The 12,243-nt window shown below is 37.9% G+C and overlaps 1 long non-coding RNA gene across 2 annotated transcripts in view; it reads left to right on the top strand.

Annotated features, from left to right (window-relative positions):
• Positions 1-9,485, top strand: part of LOC148127556 (uncharacterized) — a 76,609-nt gene extending 67,124 nt beyond the window's left edge. For both annotated transcript variants that reach the window (XR_015742987.1, XR_015742986.1), the window contains one exon: positions 7,375-9,485. This is a non-coding gene — a long non-coding RNA (uncharacterized LOC148127556). The remainder of the gene's footprint in view (positions 1-7,374) is intronic.
• Positions 9,486-12,243: the final 2,758 nt, after the last annotated feature.

Genomic DNA, 12,243 nt, shown 5'->3' with positions numbered 1-12,243 from the left:
TTTATTTCTTTGCTGCCAAACTGGAATGCATGGTGAAGGGAAAAGAATTATGTTTTTTTTTTCCTCTCAAAGAAAACAATTGCATATGAGAAGACTGAAAGACCAGTTTTCATTCTGATTGGCTAGTTTAGTTAGACCAAGAAGGCACATTCAAGCATTCAGTGTATTTGCCTGCAGTCTGAAGGGATGCTATTTAAGATTGCTTTCACCACCTCATCTGCTATTGGGATGAATAAGGTTGAACAAACAAGTCCGTCTATGAAATTTAAGATGGCATTAGCTCCCATGTCAAGACTGTACCTGTTTAAGCAATCATATTTGCAGAAAATGCAAAATGCACCAGAAAAAAAATTGAAAGGAAAGAGGAAAAAAAATCAAATATGTGCCACAGCTATAAAAGTAAAGCTTGAGAGACCATTGGATGAAACAATCATTTTCTTCATCTTACCTGAATCCTTCTGGGTTCACATAAAAGTGATATCAGCCTAATTGTTGGAAAGTGCACCTTTCTGCAGCCTTTTATCAGGTACAGTTCTTGTCATACCTTTATGGTCTGGCCCAATTTGTATGGCAGTCTAGACTATGGTTGATTGGACCAAAAGAAGAAAAACTTCAAACTTCACTGTGAAGACTACGAAGATTCACTTCACAATGAAGGTTGCATTAACTGGAACATTTTGCTAGAAATATCTCTGGAGATACTTTTGTCTCAAAGGTGATTTTTCAAAAGGCAACAGGACTTTCTGGTTTTTCTTTGTAGATGTTTTGCTTCTCATCCAAGAAGTGTTAATGACTCACCAAAAGAATGCAAATGACCAGCTGTCTGCAAGGAGTATAAATCCCTCCATTCCACACCATCCAGTCAGAGCTGAAGAACCTTTTTGGATGGGAAGCAAAACGTCTTCAAAGAAAACCCAGAAAGTCCAGTTGCCTCTTGACAAAAGCACCTTTGGGACAACCATGACCTGGATGACTGAGAATCTCCATAGATATTTTGATATATTCTAGTTTTCTAATAAAATGAGATGCTGTCTACAACTGGGGTGATGGCTATTGCTGTTGCTAGTCCTGTTGCCTCTTGAAAAAGCACCTTTGGAATTTTACTAGAAGAGGAATTGATTTTCTTAGTCCTTGCTTTTCCAATGAGGAAAAATGTCTACTACTATGGCTCAGATTTGCCTGAAAGACTTGTACTTTACATTCACAACCTTATTTGCAGATCCTCAGACACTGTTTTAGTTCATTAATTAAACCACACACTCTCTACCTGAAGAGAAGGATTCTTTTCTCTATAAGTATTCCCTATGTTTCAAAACATTTTTGAAATACAAACTGCACATATACAGCTTGCATATATACAGTATTTTATACCTTAGCAGCTACTATTTATCTGAAGATATTCTAGAGGCCTCAGCCCTCCTGCCCTTTCACTCTCTTACACCTGCACATAAACACACACACACACACACACACACACACACACACACGAACACAATCTTTTTCAATTCTATATAAAAAGGTTTGGTTTTCATGTAAATTAAGAAGCTGATTAGTCACTTATCAGAGGTGGAATTGTGAACTGGAAATACAGCAGGCAAGAGCAAGATCCCGTTATTTAAACTAGGTCTGGTTAATGTGGAGATGTTCCAATTAAAGAAAACCATGAATCATTACCCATGTTCACTTCTGCAGTGACAAGATCTGGTTACAGGAAGCTCAATAGACAGGATCCTAAACTGAGACTCCCTCCCTCCCTCTCTCTCTCCCTCTCTCCCTCTCACTCACACAGACACACACAGGGGAGGGGGACACACACACATGAATCTACCTATGCCATTCTGAGTGAAAAGTCTACTAAAAACTATCATATAATGATGTGATTCCTCATCTAAACCAAATGTGTTTTGTATATCCAGGTCAGTTATAAAGAAGGGGGGGGTGGGGGAGAATCTTTTCTTCTACCATCTGATATACCTTCAGTGACTGGATCACACATTGCCCTAAGCTCTAAAAGGATTTGTTTGGTATTTATTTCAGTAAAGAAGGAATAACTGGAGGGGAAAGACTCAACTGGTCTACCCTCAAATCTTGCTGCCGTTGGAACTTGTCCTAGTGGCAGTACTTACATGACTGACAACTAGAGGCTTGGCATGACCTCCCTGGGAGCCTAACTTGTCTCCAATTGCTGATCCTTGTCTTTAGAGGGAGCAAAATCTCAAAGCAAAACAATTGAACAGCCCCACATTTTGTACCTCCAGCACAGCCTGCTTTAAGGGAGAGCAAAATGAAGAAAGAAGAAATAATGCAAGGGATTGGTGAGGTGAAAGGAAACTAAGAAGAAAGATAACTCAGAGCTTGGCGAGAGTGCCAGTGAGGATGATTTACTTTGCTCAGTCCAAGCAATGAAAACAACCAGGGAAGAGTTATTTTTATCAGGTTAATACATTCCATGTTTCTTTTGTTGTAGCCTTTGCTTTCCCCCAGTGGGCACTGAAGCTGCCTGCTGATGTCCCTCATGCCTGAATGTCCCTGGCACAGATCATATTCTTGCTTCACACGGTGGCAATCATTCAAAGAATTCCCATGACTGCCTTTATAAGAAGACTCTCTCTTAAGCCCCTAGTTTAAGAATTTAGAGTAATCGTGTAAAAATGATACCCCTGTGCTCTATGATCCACTGAATCTCGCTAATGCCAGATCCCAGAAGAGGGCTTATTAATGAAAAGATGCAATGCCTCACTCCTGGCTCATGTTTCACATGAATTTCTCTCATGTATTCAGCTGTAAACCTCACCATTGATAAAGTGAGTCTAATGAATCCCCTTATTCTATAAGGGGAAACATTGGACTGATGATATAACTGCCTGTTTGCTTTTCTCAGATACATCAGAGATGCATTTAGCAGTGACTAGGCTTGAGGCAGAGCTGTGCAATGGTGAGAGCAATGGTTTCTGTGCTTCTGCCTCCAAGAACAAATGGTCTTTGGTGCAGAGACTTCTGAGAAGTATTCTAGCACACATGGCTAGTCAATCTGTATTATTATGTGATGTGCACTGAAGACATCTTTTTTAAAAAATGTTAATTCTGTTGCTGTGGCTGAACATGGTCTTTCAGGGAGTTTTTCCAGGATTATCAAACTTTCTTAATACGTTTCAGTTTGATGTTATAGTTTCTTGAAGCAGAGTTGATTGCCTGATGAACCACCTAGGAAAATATTTTCCATAATGTTGGTGTTACTAGTGAGAAGATTCTGCTCTGAATGGCAAACAATGTAGAAAACAAACCACCTTAAAACATGTTATACTTAAGCACAAGTTCCTAAAGTAATAATTAGTCTAGAACTAAAAAAATGTTCATCCTCATTGACATGTCCACTTTTTAAAATTCTTATTTGATCCTCCTCATCCACAATCCTTACATCAGTTACATATGAGGTAGATCCTATATAATTACATATGTCTTGTGTTTATCATGTGGGCATTGATAACCAACATGTCACCCATTTTTAGGACAGATGCCAGAATAGAGTTGAAGTCCATCAGCACAAACTATTTAGCACCAGTGGTTTTTAGCTTATTCAATTTGAGAAACTCATTTCATTTCAATCTGGTTTATAAGATATACAACAAAATAAAATGACTACAATTATTGTCCCAGCAGTAGAACAATTACTGAACCACTTGATTAGAAGCAAGATGTTTCCAAACAAAAAAATCTGAAGCCATGGTTCTACCTTCAGGATTCCTTAGAATTTTTAAATTGTTTATTCATTGGATTTGAGTATATCTTTCTATCAATGACTGTGAGAATGACAAAGATACTTTCTGAATGATCCTGAATTATACATCCTGGAAAAATAAATATATTTACTTTTAAATGTTAAGGCAGTGGAGAAATGTAAGATGCAGACATCTTGCTGCCTTTTTCCACAGCCCCCACACTCAAACCATAAGCATCATTCATACTAGCAAAACCAATAGTCTTCATTTATGGTTCCAATAGGTAGTTCAATGATCCTATGCAAAGTTTACACTCGTTCTATTTAGTGAAGCAGGGCATTCATTGAAGGGCAAATTCAAATACTCTCAAACTTTGCGAAAGGATCTGAGGTTGAGCTTTGTAACACAAGACCTTCTCATCTCATTAACCCACACCCCAGTATCCCTTGTAGGTTTAGGGAAGAAGTAAGTCCTGACTTTAACATTTTGTCTAGCCACTCTGCTTTTATATTTCCTCAACATGCACAAACATGTGTTTAACCTGAATCTTATAGAATGAAGGATTAGAGCTATTTTCTTTACTTTAGTGGATTTTGGTTCATTTCATTCTGGGTATATTATGTGATTTTGTGTTTTCCTTGTAGGGCACCACCATTTCAGAAATGGCCACACTTTAATTGCTACATAGCTAGAACTCAGATACATTTCTAATTCATGAAGGCTGCTTTCTTTATCCCAGGGGTTCTCAAAATGTGGGTCATGTTAGGAATATGAGTCACCTAACAGGTATTTGGGTTAGAAATATATAAACCAGGATAGACATTTTTAAAACTGTATCTTTAAGAAAATGCAAAACTGTGGTTGGGTGTGGTTTCTCAAACGGCCATAAGATGGAGCCAGAAACCTGGGTTGTTTTAGTCTGAGTCTGAGTCTGAGTCTTAGAAGAGAGTGTGAGTGTATCTCTGTTTCCTTCTGTTGGAAAGTATTGCTGTTCCTCCATTTCTTCTAATTGACTGATATTACTGGATTTAATGTAAGTCTGTTACTGAACTGTTTTTTGACACTGGACTTTGATATTTGGATTATCCCTGGATTGAAAAAACTGACTGATTTAACTGTGAATGACTTTGGACTGCCTATTCTGAACTTTGCTTAAACCTTTCTGGAAGTAAAAACCTACATTTACTGTACAGTGTATCTTTGTTCTGTATGTGTATTATTGAAACACTACTCTCAAATACGTCTCACTGTATGCGCTCATTCTCCTAATGGGGAATTACCTCAATGGGTCACAAACACTTTGAGGCCTGGTGGGAAAATTGGAGGGGGATTGGTTTTCCTCTTTTTCTGCCTGAAGGCAGATAGCCAAGCTTTGCCAAACTGGTAGTGCTGCTCATATGGACTACTGCCACCAAGCATGTCCCTGGGGCTGAGCAGAAATGGCTTCCCCTTGCTGATGAGGAAGGCCAGTCTCCAAGGTGCTGGTGGTGGGCAACTGAACTCCTAGGAATTCCTGGTCCACTCTACTGGGGGTTGCAAAGTGAACCTTCTGAATAGAATAGATGGTATGATGCAGGTAGACCATATGATACAGGACCATGCAATGTACATTCCCAGGTAGAAACACTAGGGTCTTTAAGGAAAGAGACCACCTTTTTTCATTCTTTCCTGCTACCATGTGAGAAAATTGTCATCGAAATGAAAGGTGGCACCTTTCTCTCCTAGCAATCTTGCAGCTCTTACTGTTTCATCAGGGGAGTCCTCTTTTTGGAAACTAATCAAGGAGAGAAGCAACCTAGAACTAAGGAGAAATTTCCAGACAGTTAGAACAATTAATCACTGGAACAACTTGCCTCCAGAAATTGTGGATGCTCCAACACTGGAGGTTTTTAAGAAGAGACTGGAGAACCCTTTCTCTGAAATGGTATAGGGTTTCCTGCCTAAGCAGAGGGTTGGACTAGAAGACCTCTAAGGCCCAGTGGTGGGATTCAAAATTTTTTTACTACAGTTCTGTGGGTGTGGCTTGGTAGGTATTATGCCCCTGGTGGAGACTGACTCTGAGGAAGAGGAGGAACAGCCAACAGGGAGTAGAAGTGTGGCTCCAGAGGTGGTGGAGGAGACTGGGGAAGGGCAGAGGCCAGCTGAGCAATCAGAGGAGGATCCAGGCCCATCCCCTATCCATCCTAGGTCATGCAGGGAGGAGAGCATCAGGGAAAAGCAAGGTCTACTCAGGAGGAGATTACTATGATCCTCCTTGTGGCTTGTAGCTGGGAGCTATTTATATAAATTTGTAACTGCGCAGTCAGAATTGCTGGAGTCAAAGTTTAATGTTTTCTTTGAAAGAGGTTTATCTTTGCTGGCGTTCTTCCCATGGACTCTCCTCCCTTATCTTCCTGGATTGCTTCTTGGCTTACTTCGGAACTCTCATTAATGTGGTTTGTTTTGGTTTTCATTTTGCCTCATTATTTATTTTTGTGACTTTAAACTGTGCCTAATAAAACAGTGAAGTTAAGTTGAAGGCATTACCGGACTTTAATGTATGTTTTGGGTTTGGGGTTATTTTGAGAGACTACGAGTCATCATAGTAGGCATGGCAGGGGAAGGATACTGTAAAATCTCCAGTCAGAGATGTTATTTTCCGCTTCTCCGAATTATTAAAAATTTCCACTACTCGTTCTCCAGAACTGGTCAGGTCTTATTGAATACCACCTCTACTAAGGCCCCTTCCAACTTCATTATTCTATTCTATTCTATTCTATTCTATTCTATTCTATTCTATTCTGTTCTGTTCTGTTCTGTTCTGTTCTGTTCTGTTCTGTTCTATTCCATTGCATTCCATTCCATTCCACTCCACTCCACTCCACTCCATTCTAAACTTTTGCCCAGGTCTTTGGTTCCTATGTCTCCCATGAGGCAATATTGTAGATAACTCTCTCTCCCCTCTCCCTCTCTCCCTCTCTCCCCCTCTCCCTCCCCCCTCTCTGTGCATTTATGTGTGCGTTTCTGCTTCCTTCTGAATGCATGCTTTTAAGTTAATTTTTTTGTAAAATAAGTCTCATTATTTATACCAGATGCATTCCAGCATAAAAACAGAAATATCAAAACCATAGAAGATGAGACATTAAGCCTACGGGAGAGGGGAGTTAGGTTCTGGACTGAGGAAGCATGAAAAAAAATCACCGAAGAACATAAATAAAATGCAGATAAAGAGATCCTTTGAATGAATACAAAATCCCAGGGAGGAAGGGATAGAGCACACATCCTCTTCCTCAAAGCTGTAGATAATGTTTGTGTCCCTTTCTGTGCTTAAAACCCATTTTGGAGAGTAGCAGATCTGCCTTCACAAAGTGCTGCAAGTGACCTCTAGTTGCTTTTCAAACATGATGCAGAGATGTCCATAGAGTATGATTAAAAAATCAAGATGATTGTGATGGCTGGATGCATACTTTTATGAAAGTGCAACATAATAGATGGATGAAAATTGCACATCAAAACTTTTTATTGTAGTTGTTTTTTGGATGTGTTCTGGCAATTTTTTTTACTGAATATAGATACATGAAATCCATTTATGTGACCATTAAAAAATAAGTCATCCCTATTGAAATATTAGTTTTGTATCTGAATAATATTTTTCTTTTTTGCTGTATTTGTTAAGGTTGTCCAACTCCAAGAAGACTCTGGGTGATACACAGTAAGAGCAATCAACCAGTGGAACAGCTTGCCTTCAGAGGTTGTGGGTGCTCCAACACTGGAGGCTTTTAAGAAGAGACTGGACAGCCACTTTTCTACCATAGTACAGGGTCTCCTGCTTGAGCAGGGTTGTTGGGCTAGGAGACTTCCAAGGTCCCTTCCAATTGTTTTATTCCATTTCATCTATACATTAAAAAAACACATTAAAAACTACATAATTGATGAAGTCAAAACAACACTGCCTAACATGAAAAAACTTAGCAGGGGCCCCATAGCCACTCTGAATCCCAGCCTGGGAATGGAACAAGTCTTAAGAGACTTCCAGAAACAAAGGAGAATTATAGCCATGTGTATCTCCAGGGAGCTGCTATTCCATAGAGCTGAGGTTGTGATAGAGAAGGCAGTCCTCCTTGGTATCATAAGATGATAGCATTTAATTAATGGGACCTGGAACAAACCCTCTTTACCAGTCAGATGGAAACAATTGGAAACAGATGATCCCTCAAATAAGCAAGCCCTATGCCATGAAGGACTTTATAGCTGATAACCAGAAGCTTGAATGATATCCAAAATCCAATCGATAACCAATGCATCTTGTGAAGCAGTGATGACACATGGGCATAACAATACCCATTACTGCTCACATTGCTACAATTTGAACCAGTTATCTCTTCTGGTAGTTATATATTATTTTTGACATGACCATGAGCTCATGGGAAGCATCAGCATATTTACCAAAAGGAACCAATAAGCATCATCATGGATTACATTATTACGCAAGTGATAATTGAATAAGAAAAAAAGACCAGTGGTGAAAATCCATCAATTTACCATTAAGTTCAGAGTAAATAATGAAATGAGTAGTCAATGGGCTGCTTCAAGTCAGGTTCACGTGAAATGTACATCACAATACAAATTCCACTCTTTATGTAACACTAAGATGAAGCTATGAAAGGCTAGACTGTAATGTTATCATGCATGCTTCATCATTTTGGACTCATCGCGATTGGGGATGGATGCCCTAAGCCGATAAATAATAAGAGAGCTCGCAGTTTGAATTTCCTAAACTCTGTTGGAAAAAAAAAAGAGTACCAGTGATTTAACAACAACTCTAAATAGGTCTTTTGGGCTAGGGAGCCAGACAAGAATTTCAGCAAGCAAAGGAAGCCACTCCAACTGCAACTGGAAAGCTATTATGAATCAATATATCCTTCCTCTCCTTTGTGGTAATGACACTAATTTTGGGCAGTTGGAGTGTTTCCCTTTCTTATGGGATTTATAGTGAGTTGTGCTACATCATCATTCCAACAAGCCCTGCTTGTTGGGGAAATTGCACTCTAACATTCTTTTAACCTCATGTTCAAAAAGACATTATAAAAGGGTCAGAATACCCCAGAGGGTCCCCCTTAGTGAGAACTTTCCCTGTCAGTTTACCTTTTCATTTCCTGAGCTCTCCTGTGATTATTAGTTCACCTAAGGAATAAAAATAACTTCATATTCCTACATGAATCATACATAGAGTCCTTTTATTTCATCAAAGAGGTTGGCAAATTTACAGTCTTTTGCAACGTATATGCAATGTGAATGACATACCTTTAATTTCGCCCACAGGCTTGTCAGGCCCAAATGAAAAAAAAGGGTGAAAAATAGGAGATTTCTCAAAACATTTCACTGTTGCTATGAATTTGCCAGGTATGAGTATAAAATTCCACAGCAATCAAACAGTCCGATTGATCTAGTTTAAGCCGTGAAAAAGTAACATTCAAAAATGCTCCTCAGAGTCTACATTGGAATACAGTTCCCAAAGTGTCTCAGATCTGATGTCCACTTTGAGAATGTTTTTCTGAAGGAGAATGGGCAGGGTCCCAGCATGGAGAGGCACTGCCAATCAATAAATATGTTTGTTTGTTGGACACTTCTGTGATGACTTTATTGCCTGTTACATCTAACAAGTGTCAAAATAGTTTACTATTCGAGTTATGATTTTGAGTTATGATTTTGATTGTGCTTTATTTTACTACATTATATATGACTTGCCTATTATTTTATTAAAAACCTCTTTGAGATTTTCTAATGAAATGCCAAGTCTCTCTCTCTCTCTCTCTCTCTCTCTCTCTGTGTGTGTGTGTGTGTGTGTGTGTGTGTGTGTGTGTAAAATGAGTGACAGATGTAATTCAAAATAATGTAGGAATGTTTGTTTCCACACCATTCTAGATAGAAAGAGCAAAAGTTTAAAATGCAAAAGGAACTTGGGCTAAAAACAAGGTAATTTTGGGTTGTCTTAGAAAATGTAAGAATGGATCCCTTTCTATAAGAGGATGATAGGATAGTAGCAAGTGATGGGGAATAGTAGAATTCCTCCATTTCTATTTTGTTTTTGTCTTCTCCCCATAGCAAAAGCATCTTAAAATGGAATTAGTAAAACAATTGACAAATATGGTGTTCAGAGTATTGCAGTATAAATTCAGCACCAGAAAAGTAAACACAGATGTCTGAGGCTTCATTTAACTTCTTTATAAACATATAAAGTAAATTTTACAAACCAGTTGTAGATTTCTCCAACATGGAGCAAACTGAAACAGAAGCAGATATATTACAGGTTCAGAGCAGAGCAGCAACTCAACTTCAGCAGACAAGCAAGCAAGTTAGTTTCTCTTTCACTTTAGAGCTGAGCACAGAACAGAGATAAACCACGCCCGGATTCTCTCATTAAGTTTCAGCCCTCAATTCAGCTGTCATTGGCTGACCTTGTTACTAAGCTCTATTCCAGTTCATGAATATACTCTGACATATGGTAATGGAAATCCAAGGTAAGTAAAAAGATGACAAGGAAGCACTGTCAATCACACATAAGTTAAACCAGTTACATCTGAGAGTCTTTCAGTAGTCTGGAAAGTTATCTTGGAGCCCTTTTCGATGAACTATGAGAAATCATGGATAATGGGTGTGGTATCTGAGTACTGAAAAAGGTTGATTATTCTTCCTAACTTTAAAACGGGAGAAACCATGGGTAATTACCTGGGTAACTACATTCTAATCTGTTTACATCAATATTGGGCAAACCCTGGACATTTACTTGATGAGAATTTAGGAATGACTGATAACTTGGCTTCTTTATCAAGAATAAATCATGATGAAATAATCCAGTCTTTTTCCTGCTGGAATGAACAATTTATTTAACTTTAAAAATATGGCTAACCTAATGGCCTTGATTTCAATAAACCATTCAACAAAGTTTCCTATGAGATAGTAGAAAGAGAAATGGCAAAATTCATAATGCTCATGTTAGATATAGAGCAAGGATCTTCAAACTTGGCAACTTTAAGACTTGTGGACTTCAACTCCCAGAATTCTTGAGCTAACATGGCTAGAGGAGGAATTCTGGAAATTGAAGTCCAGAAGTCTTAAATTTGACAAGTTTGAAGACCCCTGATATAAAGTTTGCCTTCATATCAAGTTGAAAGTAAGTATCAAGTGTTCTATATCCTATGTTGTTGAACTTATTTATAAATTATTTGGATGAATGTTTAGAAAATACAATTATCAGTTTTGCAGATGACAATGTTATAAGAAATAGCAAATAGTTTATTTTAAAAGATTGTGATACAATCATTGTGTCAACAACAAGCATAAGCCAGGAAGATGAATTTCAACAGAGGCTGATGCAAAATCCTAATCTGAATAGGAAAAATTATAAAGAGTAACTATAGGATAGGAATAGAAAACACAGTAGACAGCATAATAAACAGCAGTACATGTAAATAGAGTTTTGTTATCCTGATGAATCCAAACTGGACATAAGCCATCAATGTGATCATAATGAAAAAAAGAAAAACAAATGCAATCCTAGGCTGCAACAACAGAAGCATTTTGTCAAGAGCAAGTAGGTCATCATCTCACTCTATTCAGATTGGTTGGGTTACATCTAAAACAATGAGTATAATTCTGGGCACTAAGTTTAAAAAGGACATTAACAAACTGCGGGGTGTCCAGAGGATAGCAAACAAGATCTTCAGAATAGAAACTAAGAAGAAAAAACTTATGAGGTATGGTTGGAGGAAGTTTTTATTTTTATTTTAGCATAGTGAGAGATAATAATTATTTTCAAGTATTTGAAGGACTGTCTTATAAAAAACAAGGCATAATTATTCAAATTTAAATTATATTTAAATTACAAAGAACCATTACAGTTGGACATAACAAATGTTTTTATAACAATATAAGCTGTTCAACAGCGGACTAAAATACCTCAAAAAGTGGACTGCTATTCATGTCAAAATAGAGGCTGAAAAGCCATTTGTGGTGTTGCTGTAGTAACTCCAGTGTCCTCCAGTGGGTCAGGTTTAGTATAGATCAGTCATGAGGAACTATGGACCATTTATGACTTCTGAACTTCAACTCCCATGTTGGCTCAGGAATTCTGAGAGCTGAAGTCCACAAATCATAAATGGCCCATAGTTCCCCACCTCTGGTCTAGATAATCTTCAAGATATTTTATTTTATTTATTTCTCAATCGCTTACAAGATAATAGGTATAAGTATAAACATGAGCAAGAATATAGGAAATAGGTATGAATAAATGGGGACAATAGGACAGGGATGGTAGGCACGATAGTGCACTTACATTTTTTACTTTTTACATTTTACAATTTTGTATGTCTAAATTTACCCTTCCTAATCAATTTTCACTGATGTGAGATTCCTTAAATGTGATGATTTAGAAACACCCATCATCTGAAACCAAAATGTGGAACGTTAGCCTAAGAGATCCAATATTTTGTTTAAAACTTCTTGGGAACAATAAGCAACTTATATCTTATACTATTATTGCTAC

This window comes from Pseudonaja textilis, chromosome 1 (genome assembly GCF_049901715.1).
Source record: "Pseudonaja textilis isolate UNSWEBS1 chromosome 1, rPseTex1.2, whole genome shotgun sequence".
Classification (NCBI taxonomy): Eukaryota; Metazoa; Chordata; class Lepidosauria; order Squamata; family Elapidae; genus Pseudonaja; species Pseudonaja textilis.
This window is presented reverse-complemented; position numbering and strand designations above follow the sequence as displayed.